The sequence below is a fragment of the Triturus cristatus genome, chromosome 6, assembly GCF_964204655.1.
Source record: "Triturus cristatus chromosome 6, aTriCri1.1, whole genome shotgun sequence".
Taxonomy (NCBI): domain Eukaryota; kingdom Metazoa; phylum Chordata; class Amphibia; order Caudata; family Salamandridae; genus Triturus; species Triturus cristatus.
The window spans coordinates 272,083,626-272,110,761 of NC_140589.1; positions in this window are offsets into that span (position 1 = coordinate 272,083,626).

Sequence of the window (27,136 nt, forward strand, 5' to 3'; positions counted from 1 at the left end):
ATCCACACCCACACCCCTCACCATGCCCACTACCAAGAATCCAAAGTTCAGTAACCGAGAGTTGGAGGTCCTTGTCGATGAAATCCTCAGAGTCGAGCCACAGCTCTTTGGAACATTGGTCAGACAGACCAGCATGGCAGCAAAAACAGCCATGTGGCAGACCATCATCGATGCTGTGAATGCTGTTGGGGACACCAGAAGTACCAGGCAGGAATGCCAAGCCAGGTGGTACGATCTGCGGAGGAGGGTCCGAGCCAAGATGCTGGAGGAACACAACCAGGCCAACGCCACTGGAGGAGGGCCCTCCCGCAGACCCGTACACTACCAGCCCTGGGAGGAGAGGGTGATGGCCATACAGCCGGTGGAGGCAGTCGAAGGATTAGGAGGACTCCGAGACCCGGGTGAGTACACAAACAACGCACCTCACATGGGGGGAACGTCATCCACAACCAAAATCACTAACAGGCACGCAACCACCCCAAGCTATCGCATGACTCAACCACACTCCATGAACACGCACATGCCACTGCCGCCACCATGGCCCATGCACCCAGCTGGACAATGTCAAGTCACAAGCCACAGAAGACACCAACACATGACACGGTAACCCGGATGGCGGGAGGGTGGGCCCCAAAATTCACATAGTGCAACTCAGAAGCAGACAACAATGCCCTCTGCCCATATGGCCTAGGTCACAGCCAGACAAACAGTGTGTCCCCACACAGGAAAGACTCGCCAGCAAATGGCGGATGCCTTGCATCAACACATGGGGGTGAAGGCACTGTTTTGCACATGACAGCAGCTAATGAACAGCCAACATTGTGAAAGAGTGGCAGCACACACCACCACAGCAGCAGCGCAGAGACACACACTACACCCAATGGGTGCCTGGAGATCAGAAACAAACTCACATCAACAAGCCAAGGGCCATTCAAAGATCTGCTAACAGTGTGTGCCCAGGAAGCTGGGCTGAGGTGACAGAGGGTGACACACAGAGGGAGGGAAAGGGGGACAGAGAAGGAGGGAGAGGGGGACAGAGAGGGAGGGAGACACAGGGAGACGGACAGAGGGAGGAGGCTGACACACAGAGGGAGGGAGAGGGGGACAGAGAGGGAGGGAGAGGGGGACAGAGAGGGACGGAGAGGGGGACAGAGAGGTAGGGAGACACAGGGAGATCAGAAACAAACTCACATCAACAAGCCAAGGGCCACTCAAAGATCTGCTAACAGTGTGTGCCCAGGAAGCTGGGCTGAGGTGACAGAGGGTGACACACAGAGGGAGGGAGAGGGGGACAGAGAGGGAGGGAGAGGGGGACAGAGAGGGAGGGAGAGGGGGACAGAGAGGGAGGGAGACACAGGGAGACGGACAGAGGGAGGAGGCTGACACACAGAGGGAGGGAGAGGGGGACAGAGAGGGAGGGAGATACAGGGAGACGGACAGAGGGAGGAGGCTGACACATGGAGGGAGGGAGAGGGGGACAGAGAGGGAGGGAGACACAGGGACACGGACAGAGATAGGAGGCTGACACACAGAGGGAGGGAGAGGGGGACAGAGAGGGAGGGAGACACAGGGACACGGACAGAGGGAGGAGGCTGACACACAGAGGGAGGGAGAGGGGGACAGAGAGGGAGGGAGACACAGGGACACGGACAGAGGGAGGAGGCTGACACACAGAGGGAGGGAGAGGGGGACAGAGAGGGAGGGAGACACAGGGAGAGCAAATCAGTCGTGTGGTGTGTGGGAATGTCTGCTCGTCAGCAGGTAGACTGCGTGCATGTAGCCAAGGGTGGCCAGTGCCAGAACCCCCCCTCTTCTCCATGGCAAAACACAGGGCCATGTCACAACCTGTTCACGAGCACAACGACAGCTACCTGCATCATATAAGTGTGTGGATCCACTCCATGTGCACATGTACAGTGCTACACGGAAGGCGCCAATGCATGGCTCGCCACACCTGCCCACTCCACTGCTGACTGCAGTCACACTTGACGCAGCAAGTAAGACTGTGCCACACATAGTTAAAGGGGCCAAAGTGGTGCCCAAGGGACACACCCATGCACAAGTGCACTGTGAGTGGAATGCAAGACAGATCCTAATTCCAAGAGGAAATGTGCCAACTTTGAAACTGATGAAACATGGATGTTGCATGGACCAAAATTAACATTGTCTCTCTCACACACAGGTCAACGTCGTGGATCACCCCCAACACTGGGGGGGAAGACTCACAGGACCCGGCTCTGCAGGATGACGGAGCCACCGGCAGCGACGCCTCTCACCACTCTGTGGACGAACCCGACCCCGACCAACCTGGCCCCTCTGGTGTCCAATGACCTACAGCACCTGCGTCAGGTACAACTGTGCCAACCACCACCCCCACTCCTGCCACATCCCAGGATCCCTGCCCCAACACCACAATGCAGCCAGGCTGGCCAGGAGGGACACGGTGTCCCGGGCACCCAGGAGGAGGCAGGCGACAACGCCAATGCCACCCCTCAGGGGTCCCGGAGACCCGATGTGCCCACAAGGGCAGGCCAGGTGCAAGTGGGCAGGGGTGGTGGGAGTGGAGGACGGCGGAGGCGCGAGCCTGACCAGTTGGCTGGGGAACCGGTATATTCCCATGTCCGTAACATCCTGGACACATACCGGCAGGACACCACGGGCATGGCCCAGGTTGTGTCCATCCTCGAGGAGATCAAGACCCAGCAGGCCCAGCAACATGCCTGTCTACTGCAACACCAACGGAGGATGGAGGACAGACAGGCTGAGCAAGTGACGGTGTTCCAGGGGATTCACAATACACTCCGTCGGATGGCCGACAACATGGGCAACCCTCCCTGTGCCAGAAGGCGGAGAACATCACCACCCACAGGGAGGGATCAGGAGGAGGAGGAGACATCCGACGGAGCATCCCAAACATCGTCACGGCCTGCTTCTGAGGGTCCCCGCAGGAGGCTGGGTCGTCCACGGAAAGGACCGTGAGGGTCGGCGCTACATCACCATCTCCCAGGACACCTGGCCTGGCACCTAGCCCACTGGAGCAACAGCATCACAGCATCAAGAGACATTCTCTGCCACATGGCCCTGCTGGTCACTCTCTGACCAATGTTGACAAAGACTGTGGCATGGACTCTGAGGATTTCCAATGGCAAGGACACCAACTCCCCTACTGAACTTTGGATTCCAAACTCCCGGAAAGCCCCTCACGTTATACCCCCCACAAAAATAAAATATCACACCATGAAGAGAAGATGCCTGCTGGTTGCATTATTACCTTACATGTGTGTTGTAAAGTCTAAACATGCCTGAGTTCTCTTTTGACTTCAACCATCCACACCCTGGGGCCTGAGTCTGGCACAGGACACACGGGTCACAGTGTATTAGGCAAGACAGACATGGAGCACCATACACACCCGTGATGGGCCCAACCAGCTGAGGGGGTGGCCGCACAACCGTGCTGACAGACACATTGAGTACAGCAACAGTCATGCGCAGAGGTCAGGGATCATGTGGAGTGTCCTGGGGGGCACCCAGGTATGTGTAGACAGGTGGCAGAACCATGTCCTGCAAGCTTGAGTCCGGTGGATGCAGAGAATGGGGGCCTGGCCAACGTTGGATGCATGGGGATGGCACATGTCACAATACCCACACAGTCATGGACATCATGCCCAATACACAGTCTCAGCCCACACACACAGCTTGCATCTTGCTACTCGACACATCGACACATAGCCACTATCCGGGAAAACTATGCCAGACATGCTGGATGCACCGTGGCAACACACCAGCATTGACTGAGAAGAGGCACCTTGGAGGCATAGGGACACCTTTATTAGTCATGTTTTCGGGATTGCAGAGGCAACTTTAATTACACATGAACACTTCTTGTGGAGTAACATGTGGGTCCAACACTGGCACCCCCCTTCTGCAGCACAAATGCGTGTTAGCCATGGAACTGGCACACAATTGTCAGCTAACAGCTAAACACCCACAGCTGCTCACGGAGAGACTGCCATACACCATTGATCCGCTGATGTAGAAGTCCCACACCATGTCAAGCCAATGCAAACCGTATGTGTCCGAGGGCAGTGTTACACACATTGATGCCATCATCACAATCCACTATCCCATCACTGATGACTGTCAACCAGTCAGACCATCTATTCAGGTGTACACAGCTGCATGTCGTGTCCCATGGTGATGCTACATGTCTGCAGAGGAACCAAACATCGACAGGGGCAGTGTGCATACATCGTGAACACCTGCCACACCCAATACACCCCTGATGCATCCCTTACCCTAAGGAGACTTCCAAACTTGTCCGTGCGTGTAATGCTGAGTCAGCACACCATGACGTGTCCATGAGGAATAGCAGTGCCACAACAATGCAACCAGCAGACGCCATGCGCAAGTACCTGGGCAAGAGAGACACACAAGAAGTCAGCCACAAAAAACACAGCCACTTGCATGTGCATGAACTCGACACATGTATGGATGACAACATGCTAGGTCACAATTATGACTGGGGAAATACAACCATCACTGCCACCATCACTCCAGTGACACACCCACACACACCTCTGACTCACGTGCCATACATGCAGGTAGAGACACACATCACAACACATGCCACACGTGGAGCAATGTGTGCACACTCAGACACTGGTACTCACCACTAAGCAAAGAAGTCGCGTATGAGCCGAGTCCGGATGTCCTCCTGCGGCTCCACATCCTCCACATCACTAGCCCCATTGCCAAGCCCTTCGTCCTCCACATGTGGATGGTCCTGATCATCTTGATCCAGGATGAGTGGCACAGCTTTCTCAACTGCCATGTTGTGCAGCATGCAGCAGACCATGAAGATTTTGCAGACCTTCGCAGGGGCATATGGGAGCGCGCCGCCGGTCTTGTGGAGGCACCGAAATCGGCTCTTCAGCAGGCCAAACGTCCTCTCTATCACTCGCCTTGTACGGCCATGGGCGGTGTTGTAGCGGAGCTGGGCCGGCGTGATGGGGTTGCGGAGAGGTGTGAGCAGCCATGGCATGTTGGGATAGCCAGCGTCCCCTACATGGGAAGCACATGGACATCGTTAGAACTGGTGAAGCGGTCGTGCTGGTAGGCTATGCAAAATACAGGACAGACAGACTGTACCCACTAACAACACATGCTCGTTCGTTGCGCAGCTGCATCATCATTTCAGGCATCCTGCTACGCCTCATGATGTAGGCATCGTGTGCTGATCCTGGAAAACGAGCACAGACATGTGAAATCACCATGTTGGACAGACACACCACAAGGGCATTGATGGAGTGGTAGTGCTTCCGATTGCGGTACGCTACCTCCCGTGCGTGTGGTGGTACCAAAGCTACATGTGTACCATCTATGGACCCAATGACATGGGGCATCCCTCCCATGGCATAGAACTCACGCTTGACACCAGTCAACATTTCAGGGGTTGGGAACTTGATGAAGTCATCCAGGTGAATCAACATGGCCTCTAAGAAATCATGCAGCACACGGCAGAACATGCTCTGGGACATGCCACCAACATGAGCTATGGTATTTTGAAAGGTACCCGTGGCTAGAAAATGTAGGGCTGCCATTACCTTCAGCTTGGGTGTCAGTGCCGTAGGATACCTGTGCAGCGGTTCCAGGTGTGGTGCCAGTCTCGCCGTCAACTCCAGAATCAACCATCGGGGGAAGTGGTAGCACCGGATACGATCATTCTCCCGCATGGCAGCCAAGTCCGGAATTGCTCGTGGAAGAGGCGGCGCTCTGCAGGAATGTGGAAGTGACAAGGAAGAGTGAGTGCACTACAACAACAATTTATATGTACTGAGCACATGTTAATCTGTCAATACACATATGCTACATACGGAGTCAGGTATGTGCTACATGCCCTGGACACGTATGGCTGGCAGGTGACACTCCTACCAAGACCCAGCTACACACGGAGATTGAGAACCTCCACATGCCATGCCATGGGATTAGCTGTGTCCCAGTGCAAGAGAAAGGCCAGACGCAACACAGGAGTGACATACACCCACACATCAGCAGAAGTAGGATGCCGATTGCAGAGACTGGTAGCGGAACACTAGAGACACAGGTCACATGACATTACACTAGGACAGCCCACACACCTTGCCATGAAGGTGCACATGTAATGACTCACCACACATTCATAGAGAGGATGCAGACATGTCCTTGTCACGCTAATCCGTGTCCCATGCATACATACGCACCTCACATCCGATACCACATGTGGCATGGTGTGCGGAACAGTGTCCAATGTCAATCTACACACATACACATGTTGGTTGCTGCAACAGCTGCAGCTTTTGAGGGTGCTCCAACATCAACCTAATGGGAACCCCCCACACATACATGACATAGTCACATCGTGCACCGTGGGGAGTGACAAGTCAGGTGTGGTAACCCCTGTTCCGGCCATCAGGGGACACTTGCGTGTGTTGGTGTCCGTGCCATGCCAGTGACGCTCATCCCCAGTGTGCAGTACGACATGCACACATGTCAAAGGAGTGAAGGGCATGCCTGGCACACATTGCACCATCACACATTACATCTGTACACATCTCATCATACATCTGGTGCCTTCTCCACTCAGGAGTAATGTTCCACATCACAGCCTGTCACACCTGTGCCCCACACATGTAGTACTGCCCAGACAATGCCTTGATGTCCATCCATGGACAAGTATGTCAGCCCTATTCCTTCCTGTGTGCTGCCTGGCACCACTGTGATGTGTGAATACCGCCGTACTGCTGCTAAGAGGGCCTGTGTACGTTCCATTATCACTATGGGAGTGCTGCCGTATGTGTACCCATAGTGATAGTGAGCGTACGCACACGTGTACGGTCCGTATCACTATGGGTACGCATACGCGAGAACACCCATGGTGGTACGGACCGTACACACGCCTGTACGCTCACTATCACTATGAGTACGCATACGCGAGAACACCCATAGTAATAGTGAGCGTACGCACGCGTGTACGGTCCGTACCACTATGGGTACGCATACGCGAGAACACCCATAGTGGTACGGACCGTACACACGCCTGTACGCTCACTATCACTATGAGTACGCATACGCGAGAACACCCATAGTGAAGGTGAGCGTACACACGCGTGTACGGTCCGTATAACTATGGGTGTTCTCGCGTATGCGTACTCATAGTGAAAGTGAGCGTACGCACGCGTGTACGGTCCGTACCACTATGAGTATACATACGCGAGGACACCCATACTGATAGGGAGCGTACAGGCGCGTGTACGGCCCTACCACTATGGGTGTTCTTGCGTATGCGTACTCGTAGTGGTACGGACCGTACACACGCCTGTACGCTCCATATCACTCTGGGTGTCCTCGTGTATGCGTACACGTAGTGATAGGGAGCGTACAGGCACGCGTACGGCCCGTACCACTACGAGTACGCATACGCGTGGACACCCAGAGTGATAGTGAACGTAGGCACGCGTGTACGGGCCGTTGCAATGCATTTGGGGTGCCCTAGGGCCCCGGAACGCACCGTACCTGTGTGTGAAGCTCCAAATTACATAGGGGACACATGAGGGACAAGTATTAAGGCCTACATGCATGCTGGTTGTCATGGAGACCAAGTTCAAATTTTGAATTTGTTCAGGAAGCTGCACGGCAGAATTCAGTTGGAATAAATCTACTTTGTTGCAATGTGTTTGTGGGGCTGACATCATGCAGGACAAAAAAACAGATTGAGAACCCACAGACTGCTAGGTTTGAAGGGATTGGAGGAAACATGGGATGCAAATGTGAGTGACCAATCACTCTGTACTCCTGTGCATGAGATGGGCCTGCAAGGCAGATATAAGGCAGCAAGGTCCCATGAGGGAGCACTTGCCTGCACATCTCTGTATTCCACGACCCAGCTGCTGCTACTGATTCCCTGGAACCATGTCAAGGGTTGTGGAGAGGTAACAGCCATTCACCCTGGAGGAGAACATGGCTTTGGTGGATGTGATCCTCCCACGGTACCCCATGCTGTACGGGCGACAAGGTTATCAGGTGAGTGCAGTGTCCACTGGCACAGACTGTGTCCCTTTTTAGTGACTGTGACTTCTGCCATTGTGTCCAGGTGTGACACACATGCTATGTACTGTAGGGGGGGTCCCAGGGGGGGGAATGCCTGATGTCTCCCAGCAGTGCCCTGAGACAGGAGGGGTGTGTGCAGAGTCCTCCCAGCAGTGCCCTGAGACAGGAGGGGTGGGGGCCTATCACTCCTAGCAGTGCCCTGAGACAGGAGGGGTGGGGGCCTATCACTCCTAGCAGTGCCCTGAGACAGGAGGGGTGGGGGCCTATCACTCCCAGCAGTGCCCTGAGACAGGAGGGGTGGGGGCCTATCACTCCTAGCAGTGCCCTGAGACAGGAGGGGTGGGGGCCTATCACTCCCAGCAGTGCCCTGAGACAGGAGGGGTGTGTGCAGAGTCCTCCCAGCAGTGCCCTGAGACAGGAGGGGTGGGAGCCTATCACTCCAAACAGTGCCCTGAGACAGGAGGGGTGGGGTCTATCACTCCCAGCAGTGCCCTGAGACAGGAGGGGTGGGGGCCTATCACTCCTAGCATTGCCCTGAGACAGGAGGGGTGGGGGCCTATCACTCCCAGCAGTGCCCTGAGACAGGAGGGGTGGGGGCCTATCACTCCTAGCAGTGCCCTGAGACAGGAGGGGTGGGGGCCTATCACTCCTAGCAGTGCCCTGAGACAGGAGGGGTGGGGGCCTATCACTCCCAGCAGTGCCCTGAGACAGGAGGGGTGGGGGCCTATCACTCCTAGCAGTGCCCTGAGACAGGAGGGGTGGGGGCCCATCACTCCCAGCAGTGCCCTGAGACAGGAGGGGTGTGTGCAGAGTCCTCCCAGCAGTGCCCTGAGACAGGAGGGGTGGGGGCCTATCACTCCAAACAGTGCCCTGAGACAGGAGGGGTGGGGGCCTATCACTCCCGGCAGTGCCCTGAGACAGGAGGGGTGTGTGCAGAGTCCTCCCAGCAGTGCCCTGAGACAGGAGGGGTGGGTGTGATGCACAGTGTGAGCCTGGATCATTGATTGTGTAGTTGCCCTCATTCCACCTGTGTCCTTTCAATGGCACGTACTGCTTTTGGCCTTCCCCCAGTGGATCATGTCCCTATGATAAAGGTGCAATGCGTTGGATGCATACTAGGCCTTGTTGTAAACAGCGAATGTGTTCTAATCTGTGTCCCTGTGACATGTGCCAGGTGTATTGATGTAGTGTCACTTGTCCATCCTCACAGGTAGATGCCTCTGCCAAGGAGCAGATATGGCTGGATGCCGTCAGCGCCGTGAGGAGTGCGGATGGTCGGAAGCGGCGCCTGTCCCAGGTGAGGAAACGCTGGCAGGATATCCGGTGCTGGACGCGGAGGATCGCACGGGTCCTGCTGGGGGACTCACCTGAGAGCCATAAGAACCGCGGGCGCCGCCGTCTCTCCCACATCCAGAAACGTGTGCTGGCGGTGGTCTTTCCTGACTTGGACAGGCGCCTACAGGAGATGCAGCAGCCGGAAAGGGGTAGGTACATGTGTGTGTTTGTTGTGTATCACCAGCATTTGTAAGTTCACTGTTCCATGGATACACTTCCATGGTTTATGGTGCTGTGCAGATCCTGTTACCCACAGTGTTGCAGGGCTCTCCTGCCTCCCTTCCCCACCTTGCAATGTGTTCCCTGGTCTCTGTGTAGTCACTCCATCACAAAGTTATGTAGCCTGACACCTTCTCCAAATGTACAATGCCTGCAGCATCATGTGTGGGGGTGGTGTGTAACAGGTTTAGTGACCTTGCCTGTGCCCTGTCCAGTTCTGGATTTGTGGGTTCCATGTCAGTTGGCACTAATGCTGATTCCAGACATGGGAGTTAATCTCTCGAGTGCGAGGCCTTCCAGCAGGCATGTCCCATGTGGTGGCCTGTGACATGATGTGCATGATAGTGCATTACGCATAGTGTAGGGATGTTAGCGTGTGTTGCAGTCATTCCCATTCAAGAGCATGGAGTTGTGTGGCCACTTTTGTCCCCAGAGGCATCTTTTCCTAGGTATCATGTGTGTAATCCGAGAATGTCGACAATCTCTGTGTCTACAGCATAGGTTGTGCTCTGTGCCATTGTCCCCTGGCACCATGTATATTGACGTGAGATGTATTACAAGTGTCCACTGTACAGCCTGACCTGATTTTCCTATTACATACTCACGGTGGCCATTGCCTTTGTGTCTTGTTGCAATCATCTGATGATGCCCATTTGTACATGATAATTTGGACAGCCGCACCTTGGGTAGTTTGTGTGCAATATTGAAGTTTTGCATCCCATGTGTATTTCACCCTGACTAAGAGATGTAAGTGCTTCCCGTGTCTCCACAGATTTGTCTCATGTAGGGGGTGGGTGGTGCGGGCATGGCCTACATGTCAAGACCTGTCATCTCCTTGCTAGGACTGGCCAGTGTGTGATGTTTGTCTGGACATACACTCAAGGTGCATTGTGCCAGTCAGGGTGGGCATGTTCTCAGTATTACCTATGCTGCATGTGCCTCTAGTTCCTGGATGTGGTCCCTGCTCATCCCTATTGCCTGCCACGCTGTGTGGTGCAGATGCAGTGCTGGATTGTCCCCAGGGCCTTGCTCCTCAGTCAAAATTCCATGTCATCTCATTTGCTATTGTGTCATGCTCTCCATAGTTTTTCCATGGCATGGTGGGTCACATAACTGTGTCTTGCAGGGCCTACATATGTACTTTGTTTTGTAGTTGTAACTCTTCCTTTGTTTCAGGCTATGCACTGTGACCTAAGTAGATTTGACTCATGTGACATATGTATACAGGTGTATGAATAATTTCTGTCTCTTCACCCTGCCCACAGCATCGTCGGGGGACATGGAGGGAGACATGGACACAGACGGCGTGGAGGGACCGAGCACCAGTGCCAGCGGTGGCATCGTGCCTGGCACTTCGAGTGGGACGGAGGCGGAGGAGAGTGAACCCGGGGACCTGTCGACTGGCACAACAGAGTATGAAGCTGACGGGTCCGAGGATGATCTCTCCGAGTGGGCGGTGGCTGCACCACCATCTGACAGCAGCCCTACATCTCGCACCGCCCCCTTCATTGGCATCAGCCGCCTCCCACTTGCTCGTGTCCCTTCCCAACGTGCCCGGTCCCCACATGTCTCCTTCCTGCCAGGCACCGCACCCCCCTGCCCCTGTCTCCACTGCTGCCGCCAATGCTGAGTCTGTGGACATCCAGCGGCAGTTGCAGATTGGTCAGACTGCGATCCTTAATGTCCTCCATGGCCACAGCCAGGTCCTCAACAACATGGAGGCATACTTGGAGGGCATTCATTCATCGCAGGCTGACCAACGCAACTTGCTGAGGTCCATAGACTCCACACTGACTGCAGCAGTGGGTCTCCTGCAGCGCTACGTCCCACCCCCTACCCCTGCTCCTTCCACACTTCCCACTCCCATGCCTGTCCCACATACACACAGACGTAAGCATGCACCCACCACAACAGACACAGGCACCACACCAGCAGGGAATGTCCGCCGCACACCTCCTGACACGCACACACAGGGTGAAGTAGGCACACCCACTGGGTCGGGGGGCAAACGTGTGACTAGCAGCCAGAGTGGGAGTCTGCATTCCACCCAATCCACTCCCGCCAAATCCCCTCCCCTCAGCTCTCCTGGCCACATCTCCCCCAAAGACTCCTTCATGGCCACTCTGTCCCTGAGCCCCACAGTGACACCACCCCGCAAGCGGTCAAGGAAGTCCCCGGTCAGGGTGCTTGAGTCCCCCCCCTGTCCACGCCCTCCCCCAGTGGCGCTGCGACCCATCCCTCTGACCCCCCCTCCTTGGGGCCTGTGGTTCCTTCGGGTGCAGGGGAGTCCCTGGAGGACCTTGCCAAGGTGTGCAGCGCGCTCCTAGAATCCGCCTTTGGCCCTGCCCCACCCCCTGTGGTGGAGTCCTCCATCCCTGCACCCACTTCACCTACCCTTTGCCCTCTTGTCCCTGCGGTGCCTGTTCCTTCCCCCCCACTTGATGCCCTCACCCCTGTGGAAGACAACGGCTTGTAACTGTGCAGGCAAGCTAGGGGACATGCATCCCACTGTGTCCCCCATCCAGCTGTGACTCCTAGACTGCCCTATGGGCTTTGTAAATATAGAACTTCCTACATACCAGTTTTTGGATCATGCTGAATAAAGCTATTTATTTTTTGCCCTTGGAACACTCCTGCTTTGCTGGCATTGCTGTCGGTGGGGCTGCTACATGGTTGTGTGTGGTGTTCATGTGTTGGGTGTGTGGGAAATCTAGTAGTGTGCTGCTCATAGGGGGGACCATGGGATCTGTGTGCCATCACACGGTGTTAGCTAGCTTTCTCAATTAATGTAAGCAGTTGCTGCATGTTGCAATTGTCCCAAGGTGTTTTCCTTCCTCTGTGTACCCTGACTTCTTCCCTGCAGGGTGTTCCCAATATTTAGTGCAGAGCTGTGTGTACATTAGCTGGGTGTGTGACGGACTCCTTCAACTTTGCACATGCATGCTGAGCCATTCTCCACCTGCATCATTCGTGGCATCCTTGGTAGTCATTGTACTTGTGTATGTGGACTATTGACATGACTTCATGTGTACATGTTTTCTTTTTGGCCCTATGCATGCGTATACTTCCAGCCTCGCACACATGTGGTACATGTACTGCAGGGTCTTTGTGCACCTGACTGACATTTGTGGGCATGGTATCTGTGGCTACTCCACCCTTTGCGTTCCATGGGCACTGCTGGGAGTGATAGGCACCCACCCCTCCTGTCTCAGGGCACTGCTGGGAGTGATAGGCCCCCACCCCTCCTGTCTCAGGGCACTGCTGGGAGTGATAGGCCCCCACCCATCCTGTCTCGGGGCACTACTGGGAGGACTCTGCACATACCCCTCCTGTCTCAGGGCACTTCTGGGAGTGTTAGGCACCCACCCCTCCTGTCTCAGGGCACTGCTGGGAGTGATAGGCCCCCACCCCTCCTGTCTCAGGGCACTGCTGGGAGTGATAGGCCCCCACCCCTCCTGTCTCAGGGCACTGCTGGGAGGACTCTGCACACACCCCTCCTGTCTCAGGGCACTGCTGGGAGTGATAGGCCCCCACCCCTCCTGTCTCCGGGCACTGCTGGGAGGACTCTGCACACACCCCTCCTGTCTCAGGGCACTGCTGGGAGTGCTAGGCACCCACCCCTCCTGTCTCAGGGCACTGCTGGGAGTGATAGGCCCCCACCCCTCCTGTCTCAGGGCACTGCTGGGAGTGATAGGCCCCCACCCCTCCTGTCTCAGGGCACTGCTGGGAGGACTCTGCACACACCCCTCCTGTCTCAGGGCACTGCTGGGAGTGATAGGCCCCCACCCCTCCTGTCTCCGGGCACTGCTGGGAGGACTCTGCACACACCCCTCCTATTTCACAATATGTACGCTCATGACATACACGGATGTGGGTAGGCTCCATGCATTCGAGGTGAGGGTACGGGTCGTACTTACACTGTTGGGGTGGGGGTACGCTCCATGAATATGAGGTGAGGGTACGGGTCGTACTTACACTGTTGGGGTGGGGGTACGCTCCATACGTACGTGGGTGGGGGTACGTGTCGTACGTACAATGTTTGCATAGGGGGTACGCTCCATGCATTCGAGGTGAGGGTACGGGTCGTACTTACACTATTGGGGTGGGGGTATGCTCCATGCATTCGAGGTGAGGGTACGGGTCGTACTTACACTGTTGGAGTGGGGGTACGCTCCATGAATACGAGGTGTGGGTACGGATCGTACTTACACTGTTGGGGTGGGGGTACGCTCCATACGTACGCGGGTGGGGGTACGTGTCGTACGTACAATGTTTGCATAGGGGGTACGCTCCATGCATTCGAGGTGAGGGTACGGGTCATACTTACACTGTTGGGGTGGGGGTACGCTCCATGCATTCGAGGTGAGGGTACGGGTCGTACTTACACTGTTGGGGTGGGGGTACGCTCCATGCATTCGAGGTGAGGGTATGGGTCGTACTTACACTGTTGGGGTGGGGGTACGCTCCATGAATACGAGGTGAGGGTACGGATCGTACTTACACTGTTGGGGTGGGGGTACGCTCCATACGTACGCGGGTGGGGGTACGTGTTGTACGTACAATGTTTGCATAGGTAGTACGCTCCATGCATTCGAGGTGAGGGTACGGGTCGTACTTACACTGTTGGGGTGGGGGTACGCTCCATGCATTCGAGGTGAGGGTACGGGCCGTACTTACACTGTTGGGGTGGGGGTACGCTCCATGCATTCGAGGTGAGGGTACGGGTTGTACTTACACTGTTGGGGTGGGGGTACGCTCCATGAATACGAGGTGAGGGTACGGGTCGTACTTACACTGTTGGGGTGGGGGTACGCTCCATACGTACGCGGGTGGGGGTACATGTCGTACGTACAATGTTTGCATAGGGGGTACGGTCCATACATTCGTGGTGAGGGTACGGGTCGTACTTACACTGTTGGGGTGGGGGTACGCTCCATGCATTCGAGGTGAGGGTACGGGTCGTACTTACACTGTTGGGGTGGGGGTACGCTCCATGAATACGAGGTGAGGGTACGGGTCGTACTTACACTGTTGGGGTTGGTGGTACGCTCCTTGCATACGCGGGTGGGGGTACGTGTTGTACTTACACTGTTGGCATGGGGGGTACGCTCCATGAATACGAGGTGAGGGTACGGGTCGTACTTACACTGTTGGGGTGGGGGTACGCTCCATGCATACGGGGTGGGGGTACGGTCCATACATGTCCGTCCCCACGCTATGTGATGCTTGTGCGGCCCGTACCCAGGCCTTTGCCACGTGGGTACAAGCCGTCCCGCCATTGTTGGGGTGACGTAGGTGTGGGTGTGGTACGACTCGTACCCACGCTCCTAAGGCGTGGGTACGGGACGTACCTGTCTGGTTGTGTTGCCGGTTCGCGTCGTGAAGGACTTCCGTTGTTGCGTTTGCTGGCTTGGCTGGACACGCCCCCACCCCCTCGTAGTGACCAGGGCCTGGGAGCCAGGTATGTCCAGGGCATGTGTGCTGTGTGACTTTGGTGGGGGGTTTGTGGCCTGCCCTGGTCCTGCCACCCCCCCCTTTCCCCCCTCCCTTTGTTGTTCTGACCTTCTGCGGCATCTGCGTCGTAACCTGTAGAGGAGGTCGACTGCTATGAGGGCCGGGATGACACGTAGTTTCGGGTCCATGTCTGTCCGTCGCGTACGGTTACTCCTTGTTCGCGTCATCCTGTGTGTCCGTTGCGTACTGGTACTCCTTGTTCGCGTCGTCCTGTCTGTCCGTCGCGTACTGGTACTCCTTGTTCGCATCGTCCTGTCTGTCCGTCGCGTACTGGTACTCCTTGTTCGCGTCGTCCTGATTTCCCGGCAGTTTTTGGCTGCCGGATAATATTCACCGTGCGGGATGACGTCGGTCCAAATCGTAATTCCTGGTTCGTGAATGGCAGGCTGCGAGCGTCCCGACGTCAGGTCGGCGCGTTCCCGGATCGAATTTGTAAAAAATTTTTCGTCGGTCGGGCTTTTGTACGATTCGTACGGAAATGGTGTTTCCGTGCGATTCGTAATTCCATGTTGGTAGATTTTGACGACCGGGTACGCGTCGGACGGAGAATTTGCTCCGTCCGACGGTTCGTACCCGGTTTTTACAGGATCGTGATCGGCACCTCTGTCTCACTGCAGTCCTAACTGTATTTAGTATCTGGCTTTTAGTTAATTTAATAATTATATTTATGTTCTTAACTGCGGTAGCTCATTAATGGTCATAACTTATTGATTCTTCTTTCTGCTATGTCTAAATTTTAAAATTTCTTTCGGGCTGATTTATGGTCATATAAGTACTTGTGTCTTGTTTTTTCCTTCTTTACTTCTGCTTTTAAGGCTATAATAGCCGAAATAAAGTTCAAACAAACAAACAAACTCTGTCTCACTTGAATGAAGAAATGGGTTAATAGATATGTGACTGAAAGTGTTGGGCAAACAAATTAGAGTGAAAGTAGATGGTGTGCAGAATAGATCAAAAGACTGGTATATTGGCAGAACAGTAGTTAAACAGAAGAATTCAGTTAAGGTTGGAAATCGGGTGTGGGTTAAGGATCCTATCAGTAAGTTTAGAGGTATTTCAAAATATAAGCATCCCATGAAAGTCATGTTATGGAGCTTTGTGTTTTCCTACCCAGCGTGGAAGGACATTTAAGCCAGCTCTTTGCCAGGGTAATCACTAACCTTTTCCAGAGTGGCAGATAAATTGACTGCTCATCCAATTCTCTGCTAATGCCTCTCTTACAAGGGTGATTTTACTTTTATTTGTGCTGAGGCTCTGTTCTATGAGAGAAGAACTCAGGAACCTCTCATGTGAACCACTCATCAGTGCATCATAGGCAGCATTTTTGTGGGCATTGTGGGCATTGTGGGCTGCCTGAGATGACCTAAGTCCTCTGCACCCTGGTTCTATTAAATCACTGGCATCAGATAGAGCTCGAAGAGGATGCGTTCAAGGAACCCTCATTGGCCTTGGGCCTTGCCCCATTGGAAAACATTTACTTCTGTTTGAGAGATTAGAGTCCTCATTTAAAGTTTGGCTGACAGAGTGTTCCAACTCAAATGTAGTTGTGTATCCCGTCCAACAAACTGATGGTCTGCCCACTCTGCGTACAGTCCAGCAGCTCATCACATTTCTGACAGCTTTTCCCTAGCTGCCTCTACTGGCAAATTCCTTACAAGATAGCTGACAGACTTGGGGATGTTGGAATACGTATCTCAGTCCTGTTTACGCAAACTTTCCAACATACTTTTTTTTTTAAACCACCAGGAACAGCCTAAAGGGCCAGGAGAAATTTTAAAGAGGGAAAAATAAAAAAAAACTTCCAAAATCTGGAAAGAAACTCACAAGGTGCCAGTGTTATAATTTTTTTATTTAATTAAAATAAATTCTTTCTTTTTGATATAAAAAATTGTTGAGTGGCCGTATGAAACAAAGCAGTCACTCAGCAAATTATCTGTGCCTTCAGGGGAACTTCTGTGGCAGCAGCTCCTATGAAGAGATAGTCATCTCCACCAGGCAGGCAAATCTTATCAGAGTGTGTTTATGGACTTTGTGGGGGTTAGCTCCCTTCCAAATCAATAACCCCACTCTTAACACCATTTTATTTTGTTGATAGGCGATTTGTTAATGTACTGATCATAATATGCTCCCTTTGTAGATGGATTGTGAAAGTCCAAGGCTGATGGCAGGGGGTCACAGCAAGGAGTTGAGTAACATGCCCAAAGTATGAGCTCTGACACTGTTGCCTACTGTGGAAATCCCCACTAGATGGATTTTAAAAGAATAAACGGCTGATTTACAAATGAAAAATCCTAATAAACTTCTTAGTTAAACTACAACAAAGGAATAACCGACAATGAAGGTTACCTGTGGATGTTACAGCACTGTGGACTATGTATGAACCTCACTCTCTTTCAGCCTTTGGGACATGTAAGTGCATCGTGTGATGTCCCCTTCGATGATGGTATGTGACAACATTAAAGTACAGACTTCTATTTATTTACATCATTTTAACTAACTGCCACACTTGCTACCAACCTGTACAGCACACACAGTCCCTGCAAGAGTGTCAGTGGTCAGAGCAGTGCCTGTGCTCAGCATAACATATGCTCTGAAGAGGATATTCTACATGTAATCATGCCTAAAGTGTGAAGAAACACACTCCGTAATCAACTACCAAAAGCCCCATTGGAGCCTTGTAACAAGTCATAAATCAAGAAGGCTGAAAAAGATGTGTGGGCGGATTTTAAGAAAATTGAATCATACCTCTCATCGAACAAGATAACCATCTGACGTAAAGAAAACTAGCACAGGTCCACCCACAATGACTACATTGACCAATCATGTTAGCAGTGATTTCATGTTGGAATGCACATACTAGGCAACATTTGGCACATGCAGAATCTGCGACCAAAAGTGAGCTCGGCGTGCAGTTTACAGTGATTAATACGTGTCTAAAGTGACGCTGGAGATTAAGTCTTATTTCGCCGAGTGTAGAGCAAGGGACCAATCTAATTCCCGTCGTTTGAAGTTGATGTGGAAAAACAAGTAATCTAAAAAGTACGCATGCGGATGGTTTTTTTGAAAACCCCTACCTTCTACGTGTGTTGGAGGAGTATAGACCTATTAAATAGCAAGATAAATGCTTGTCACTTTAAGAGTTTAGAGGTAAAATGTATGAAACCCCCACACGCTTGTAAACCCATTCAGGCTTACCTTTGAACCGGTGATAATTCCGACCCGGTAGGTCTTAGAGGAAAAATATTCGTGTGTTTTTCCTTAAAATTATTGTCCTTTCAATAAAGTTTTGAGTCCAGTCTGTTTCGTCGAGGTAGAAAGGAAAGAATGTGTAAATATCAGTGTGGAGCACAATTGACCGAATAATGCCAAATTGTGTCGTTATAGAGCGTTTCACAAGCACCCGGTTCAAATTGTCAGAGGTCAGGTCGGAGCAGCATCCACGTTATTACATTATGACGAGCGACAGAGACAAAATTGCCGAAGAACTCTTCGACAACCTAGCCAAGGGTCAATCAGTGGCAGCAAGTGCCAGGACTGATGCACCAACACGTAAGGAAGGCTTACGTGATAAATTTATAAGATTAGAAAGGCTTAAAAAATCAGAAAACTCAAAATGGTGGGATGGCGCCACATTAAAGCAGTACTTGCGCCTTAATAGGGTTCCTAGGGGCCTCAGATCCCAAATCTTCCCCACTTATGACGATTTGGATGAAGACCTCTTGACGAAATGGGAAGATACCCTAAACGATAAATCCCAAACACTCATGAATATCCTCATAGAAAACACCGACAGGAAATTGATCAAACTGCAAAAAGACATTGAGACTTTAGAACTTGAAATTCGAGCCCTAGACCTCAAAGAAGCCACAGATAAGAACTATGTAATACTTAACGACGTTCTTGCAAAACATCAGAATGAAATTAAAGAAAGAAAAGCTAGAAAATTAAAACGCGATGAGATAGATTACAGAGAGGGACGTGTTTACACGTATGCGAGGAAATATGATTTCCTCTTCCAGGCTGGTAAAGACGTAGGGAAGAATAAGAATCAAGGTGTTATCTCTACCTCTTCAAGCACTTCCTCTCTTAACACACCCATTACTAGTGACAGCGAGTTAGAAAATGCAGGAACTCCATCTTCTTCATCTTTTTTACGAGAGATGTTACGTATCAGGAAGGGAAACAGACTACCACCAACTCGCGAACCCACAAACGCAAAACCCGTAGAGGTCAAAGGGCAGGGAGACAACGAGGACTATCGAACAAAACTGAGGTCAGGACAGAACAGGAAACAATGACTAATATAACAGATGAAATCAGTATAATGAACCTTTCTTCTGTGTCACTGGATGATGATATGGTAAAACTTTTGAAAAAGGGATTAAGTTTCAACCCCAATATTGAGGGAGATGTTTGCAACACTAAGGTGGATTTGTACAAATTTATTAGAAATTTGAAGCTAAAGAGATTTTTTGAAATGAACCCTGTGCCTAATAAAGATACTACGCATACACCTGTAGAGTCCTTGAATGTGAATTTCAGTATACAGGATGCAATGAACACACAATTATTACTATCTTTAGCAGACACCGAAGAAACACCACAACACATGGAGACACTCTTACATGAGTTAGACGTACAAACAGACTACTCACTCACTAGTGGACTCAGATCCAAATCAAAATGGACACCTACACTGACAGCTGACAACTCGATTGACACATTCCATAAATTAGTTCTGTCTGACCTGAATAAATTCGAAGATAAAATCTACAAGAAAAAAAGAATCAGATACTCAGATAACCTGTCTAAGGGTGAACGGGTGGCTTTGAAACAACTTGCATCCAACAGGGACTTGATAATCAGAGAGGCGGACAAAGGAGGCAACGTGGTGGTGATGAACAAATGTGATTACAACACAGAAATACAGACACAACTGAACGACACAACATGCTATGAAAGACTGTACTCTAACCCTATAGGTCCCTTAACCTTAATGATTAACAAGCATTTGACCAATTGGTATAATGAAAGTCTTCTGACTCTTGAAGAAATGTCTTATCTAAAAGTTTTCAGACCTAATTACCCTTGTATTTTTACATTACCCAAGGTACATAAACAACTTGCATTTCCACCGGGTCGACCTATAGTGGCGGGAATTGGGGGCCCCACAGAGAGATTGGCAGAATATGTAGACATTTTCCTATCTACGTTTGTAAGGAATTTACCATCTTATATCAGAGATACTAAACACATCGTTAACATACTATCAGATCTCAGATGGGAAGAAGGGATGACCTTAGTAACCATGGATGTTGTGTCGCTCTACACGAGCATAGAACTGGATTTGGGTATTAAAACCCTAGAAACATTTCTCTTTAGAAGAGCTGCCTCACTATGGAAACACACGGAGATGTTAATTAATATGATGGGTATCATTCTTAATAATAATGTCTTTCTATTCGACTCACAGTGGTATAGACAAAGAAAAGGAGTTGCCATGGGATCCAAATTTTCCCCAAGCTTTGCCAATTTATTCATGGGCGTACTAGAAGAAAACTGGATATGGGGACCTGGAGGTGGTAGATTCCAAGATCATATACTGTATTGGGGACGGTATATCGATGACTGTCTAATGATCTGGACAGGTTCTCCAGAAGCTCTAGCAGACTTCCACACATATCTGAACTCGAATAACCTGCATATGCAGTTCACGCAGGTTTCTAGCAAAACATGCATCAACTTTTTAGACATCGAGATTTTCATCAAAGACAACCACCTACACACTAGACTATATAGGAAGGACACGGCGTGTAATGCCATTTTACACGCCAATAGTGCTCATCCCCCACATCAGATTAATGCAATCCCGTTTGGAGAATTCACTAGAGCCAGACGCAACTGCAGCTTGGAAGCAGATTTCAGCTCTTGTCTATACGACATGAGTGCCAGATTCACACAAAGGGGATATCAGACATCCACTATCCAAAGAGCAGCAAGAAGAATCAGGCACACTGATCGGATTAGCACTATCCTAGATAAAGGAGTAAAGAATACAGACACAGTGGTCAGATTAATCACCAACTATGACACCTACAGTGAGGCTCTTCTAAAGAGCATGAAAAAACATTGGCATATTCTGACCAATGACGGTTTGCTCAGCAAATCTGTACACAACAAACCACAGATTACATACCGTAGAGGCAGAACACTTAGAACTCGTCTCAGTCCCAGCTACACCTACAAGGCAACCCAAGATACTTGGCTATCGGCACAATCAATAGGTTTCTTTAAATGCGGATGCTGTGGGACTTGTAGATGGGCTGATGACAAAAAGAAGCATTTTGATGGCCCAAACAAAATTTTCGACATAAGAGAGAACATAAACTGTAACAGTAAATTTGTTATCTATGTACTTGAATGCACATGTGGGGGCAAATATGTGGGCAGCACCATTAGAAGCTTGAAAGAAAGAATTGGAGAACACATCAGGGCTTTGAAACATAAAGACGCAAGATATCCAATGGCCCTACATATATGGGAGTGTCCTACACAAGGTGTAAACAAAAAATTTAAGTTCTACGGCATTGACATCTGTAAACAAAACCCCAGAGGTGGCAATAGGGAACTTAACTTAAGAAGATTAGAGGCATTCTGGATTATGCGTCTGCGTACTCATGAACTGGGTTTCAACAGTGACAGTGACATGCACTATTTCCTGGGTAACTGAATTTCTGTAATATATGGAGTAAAACCCATGCTGCCTGCACCCCATGAGCCTAACACTATCTTACATTTATGATAAGTAATTGACTTTACCTGGTGTCCATCTCACATGGTAATAGGAACCGTTCACTAGAATGAGATGTTTCCCACAGCAATCGATCTATTCTACGTGGTTTTATTGTAACCTTCTTGTACATGATCGCCAAGGAATGACAACCACTTTTGTTGCTTTTTTTGTGCCGCCCTCATAAATAATATTTTCTGTCAGGAATTAAGGTCAATAGATGTCTTAATTAACATCCGGTTTGTAGATTCTTGTATGTGTTTTCTCAACGATTGTATATATGAATTTCATGCACTCATTATGGTTTTTACTGCTCCTGGCTCACTATGACTAATAATTTATAGAGCTGCTTGACAAATATCAGGATGCGTGGCTCACAGGTTACGCATGCATCCACATTAATCACGATCATATTTGATCAATACTTACGTTTCTGAGAAACCTAGACTTATTGTCTCGGTTTGGGTCAACATGTATTCTTAAGTCACAAGATACGTTTTGACTTTATGCATATTTGCACCCTTTCTATGATATACCACGACTTACTAGTCCGAATTCCGGGATACTCGTTAGTGAAAAAGTTACGCATGCGCACAACCTTAATCATACTCACTATACGATCTGGACACACGTTACTAGGACGCGCACGTTCTAGTCTTTACTTAGTTTTCGTACTTAACGTGGTCAGACACTTCCGGATTTGCGCACATCGACAAACACGCCGGTCACCCACAATACGGTTGGAAGCACTTCGGTCTGGATGTACTCGTCTCAGGTAAGAAGCCGTGCTTGTGAAACGCTCTATAACGACACAATTTGGCATTATTCGGTCAATTGTGCTCCACACTGATATTTACACATTCTTTCCTTTCTACCTCGACGAAACAGACTGGACTCAAAACTTTATTGAAAGGACAATAATTTTAAGGAAAAACACACGAATATTTTTCCTCTAAGACCTACCGGGTCGGAATTATCACCGGTTCAAAGGTAAGCCTGAATGGGTTTACAAGCGTGTGGGGGTTTCATACATTTTACCTCTAAACTCTTAAAGTGACAAGCATTTATCTTGCTATTTAATAGGTCTATACTCCTCCAACACACGTAGAAGGTAGGGGTTTTCAAAAAAACCATCCGCATGCGTACTTTTTAGATTACTTGTTTTTCCACATCAACTTCAAACGACGGGAATTAGATTGGTCCCTTGCTCTACACTCGGCGAAATAAGACTTAATCTCCAGCGTCACTTTAGACACGTATTAATCACTGTAAACTGCACGCCGAGCTCACTTTTGGTCGCCGATTCTGCATGCAGACTTTCACAACTCTGCCTGGTGTTTGTCAGGTTGGCCTTTTGTTCTCATAAATTCTATACGTAATTCGCGCACATATGTGAACTAAGAGGCTTGTTTATTTGTACCATGTTGAAATCACTGTTCTCTGTCTCACAGTACATATCGTACACCTTTATAATAGAGCTAATACAGTATCCAAGCATTTGATGCAAACTGCTGTTTTTATGTGGTGTTTTTCTCCCACCAGAATCACATTTGAGTCACTATATATGACATGTCTGTAACTTGACTATAGGATTGTGTCAGTGATACGTACCTCATGTATGCTTTTTCTCCAGCCCTGAAGAAGTCTGGGGTTTATACCCTCTGACGAAACACGTGTTGGCTGGTTGGATCCACAGAATTTCATATAAAACTACGAAACGAAATACAAACCTGTTTTTCTTGTCATCCATTGCCTATACAGTTGTTTTGTGTTGAATACTTCATGCTATATATGCAATTTTACTTTTAGCGTGTGCACAACTGGTATTCTGTTGATATTAGTGGACCTTCGTCCACCATTGGAGGGTTTTAGGGGTATTTTCCCTCTTCTGTAGCACCGTTACAGATATTCTGGTTCATCTACTTACGTGATTCCCAGTGCGCCCATCAGAGACCTGACACATCAATAACACCCCCTGTGGGTTCAAATTGTCAGAGGTCAGGTCGGAGCAGCATCCACGTTATTACATTATGACGAGCGACAGAGACAAAATTGCCGAAGAACTCTTCGACAACCTAGCCAAGGGTCAATCAGTGGCAGCAAGTGCCAGGACTGATGCACCAACACGTAAGGAAGGCTTACGTGATAAATTTATAAGATTAGAAAGGCTTAAAAAATCAGAAAACTCAAAATGGTGGGATGGCGCCACATTAAAGCAGTACTTGCGCCTTAATAGGGTTCCTAGGGGCCTCAGATCCCAAATCTTCCCCACTTATGACGATTTGGATGAAGACCTCTTGACGAAATGGGAAGATACCCTAAACGATAAATCCCAAACACTCATGAATATCCTCATAGAAAACACCGACAGGAAATTGATCAAACTGCAAAAAGACATTGAGACTTTAGAACTTGAAATTCGAGCCCTAGACCTCAAAGAAGCCACAGATAAGAACTATGTAATACTTAACGACGTTCTTGCAAAACATCAGAATGAAATTAAAGAAAGAAAAGCTAGAAAATTAAAACGCGATGAGATAGATTACAGAGAGGGACGTGTTTACACGTATGCGAGGAAATATGATTTCCTCTTCCAGGCTGGTAAAGACGTAGGGAAGAATAAGAATCAAGGTGTTATCTCTACCTCTTCAAGCACTTCCTCTCTTAACACACCCATTACTAGTGACAGCGAGTTAGAAAATGCAGGAACTCCATCTTCTTCATCTTTTTTACGAGAGATGTTACGTATCAGGAAGGGAAACAGACTACCACCAACTCGCGAACCCACAAACGCAAAACCCGTAGAGGTCAAAGGGCAGGGAGACAACGAGGACTATCGAACAAAACTGAGGTCAGGACAGAACAGGAAACAATGACTAATATAACAGATGAAATCAGTATAATGAACCTTTCTTCTGTGTCACTGGATGATGATATGGTAAAACTTTTGAAAAAGGGATTAAGTTTCAACCCCAATATTGAGGGAGATGTTTGCAACACTAAGGTGGATTTGTACAAATTTATTAGAAATTTGAAGCTAAAGAGATTTTTTGAAATGAACCCTGTGCCTAATAAAGATACTACGCAAACACCTGTAGAGTCCTTGAATGTGAATTTCAGTATACAGGATGCAATGAACACACAATTATTACTATCTTTAGCAGACACCGAAGAAACACCACAACACATGGAGACACTCTTACATGAGTTAGACGTACAAACAGACTACTCACTCACTAGTGGACTCAGATCCAAATCAAAATGGACACCTACACTGACAGCTGACAACTCGATTGACACATTCCATAAATTAGTTCTGTCTGACCTGAATAAATTCGAAGATAAAATCTACAAGAAAAAAAGAATCAGATACTCAGATAACCTGTCTAAGGGTGAACGGGTGGCTTTGAAACAACTTGCATCCAACAGGGACTTGATAATCAGAGAGGCGGACAAAGGAGGCAACGTGGTGGTGATGAACAAATGTGATTACAACACAGAAATACAGACACAACTGAACGACACAACATGCTATGAAAGACTGTACTCTAACCCTATAGGTCCCTTAACCTTAATGATTAACAAGCATTTGACCAATTGTTATAATGAAAGTCTTCTGACTCTTGAAGAAATGTCTTATCTAAAAGTTTTCAGACCTAATTACCCTTGTATTTATACATTACCCAAGGTACATAAACAACTTGCATTTCCACCGGGTCGACCTATAGTGGCGGGAATTGGGGGCCCCACAGAGAGATTGGCAGAATATGTAGACATTTTCCTATCTACGTTTGTAAGGAATTTACCATCTTATATCAGAGATACTAAACACATCGTTAACATACTATCAGATCTCAGATGGGAAGAAGGGATGACCTTAGTAACCATGGATGTTGTGTCGCTCTACACGAGCATAGAACTGGATTTGGGTATTAAAACCCTAGAAACATTTCTCTTTAGAAGAGCTGCCTCACTATGGAAACACACGGAGATGTTAATTAATATGATGGGTATCATTCTTAATAATAATGTCTTTCTATTCGACTCACAGTGGTATAGACAAAGAAAAGGAGTTGCCATGGGATCCAAATTTTCCCCAAGCTTTGCCAATTTATTCATGGGCGTACTAGAAGAAAACTGGATATGGGGACCTGGAGGTGGTAGATTCCAAGATCATATACTGTATTGGGGACGGTATATCGATGACTGTCTAATGATCTGGACAGGTTCTCCAGAAGCTCTAGCAGACTTCCACACATATCTGAACTCGAATAACCTGCATATGCAGTTCACGCAGGTTTCTAGCAAAACATGCATCAACTTTTTAGACATCGAGATTTTCATCAAAGACAACCACCTACACACTAGACTATATAGGAAGGACACGGCGTGTAATGCCATTTTACACGCCAATAGTGCTCATCCCCCACATCAGATTAATGCAATCCCGTTTGGAGAATTCACTAGAGCCAGACGCAACTGCAGCTTGGAAGCAGATTTCAGCTCTTGTCTATACGACATGAGTGCCAGATTCACACAAAGGGGATATCAGACATCCACTATCCAAAGAGCAGCAAGAAGAATCAGGCACACTGATCGGATTAGCACTATCCTAGATAAAGGAGTAAAGAATACAGACACAGTGGTCAGATTAATCACCAACTATGACACCTACAGTGAGGCTCTTCTAAAGAGCATGAAAAAACATTGGCATATTCTGACCAATGACGGTTTGCTCAGCAAATCTGTACACAACAAACCACAGATTACATACCGTAGAGGCAGAACACTTAGAACTCGTCTCAGTCCCAGCTACACCTACAAGGCAACCCAAGATACTTGGCTATCGGCACAATCAATAGGTTTCTTTAAATGCGGATGCTGTGGGACTTGTAGATGGGCTGATGACAAAAAGAAGCATTTTGATGGCCCAAACAAAATTTTCGACATAAGAGAGAACATAAACTGTAACAGTAAATTTGTTATCTATGTACTTGAATGCACATGTGGGGGCAAATATGTGGGCAGCACCATTAGAAGCTTGAAAGAAAGAATTGGAGAACACATCAGGGCTTTGAAACATAAAGACGCAAGATATCCAATGGCCCTACATATATGGGAGTGTCCTACACAAGGTGTAAACAAAAAATTTAAGTTCTAAGGCATTGACATCTGTAAACAAAACCCCAGAGG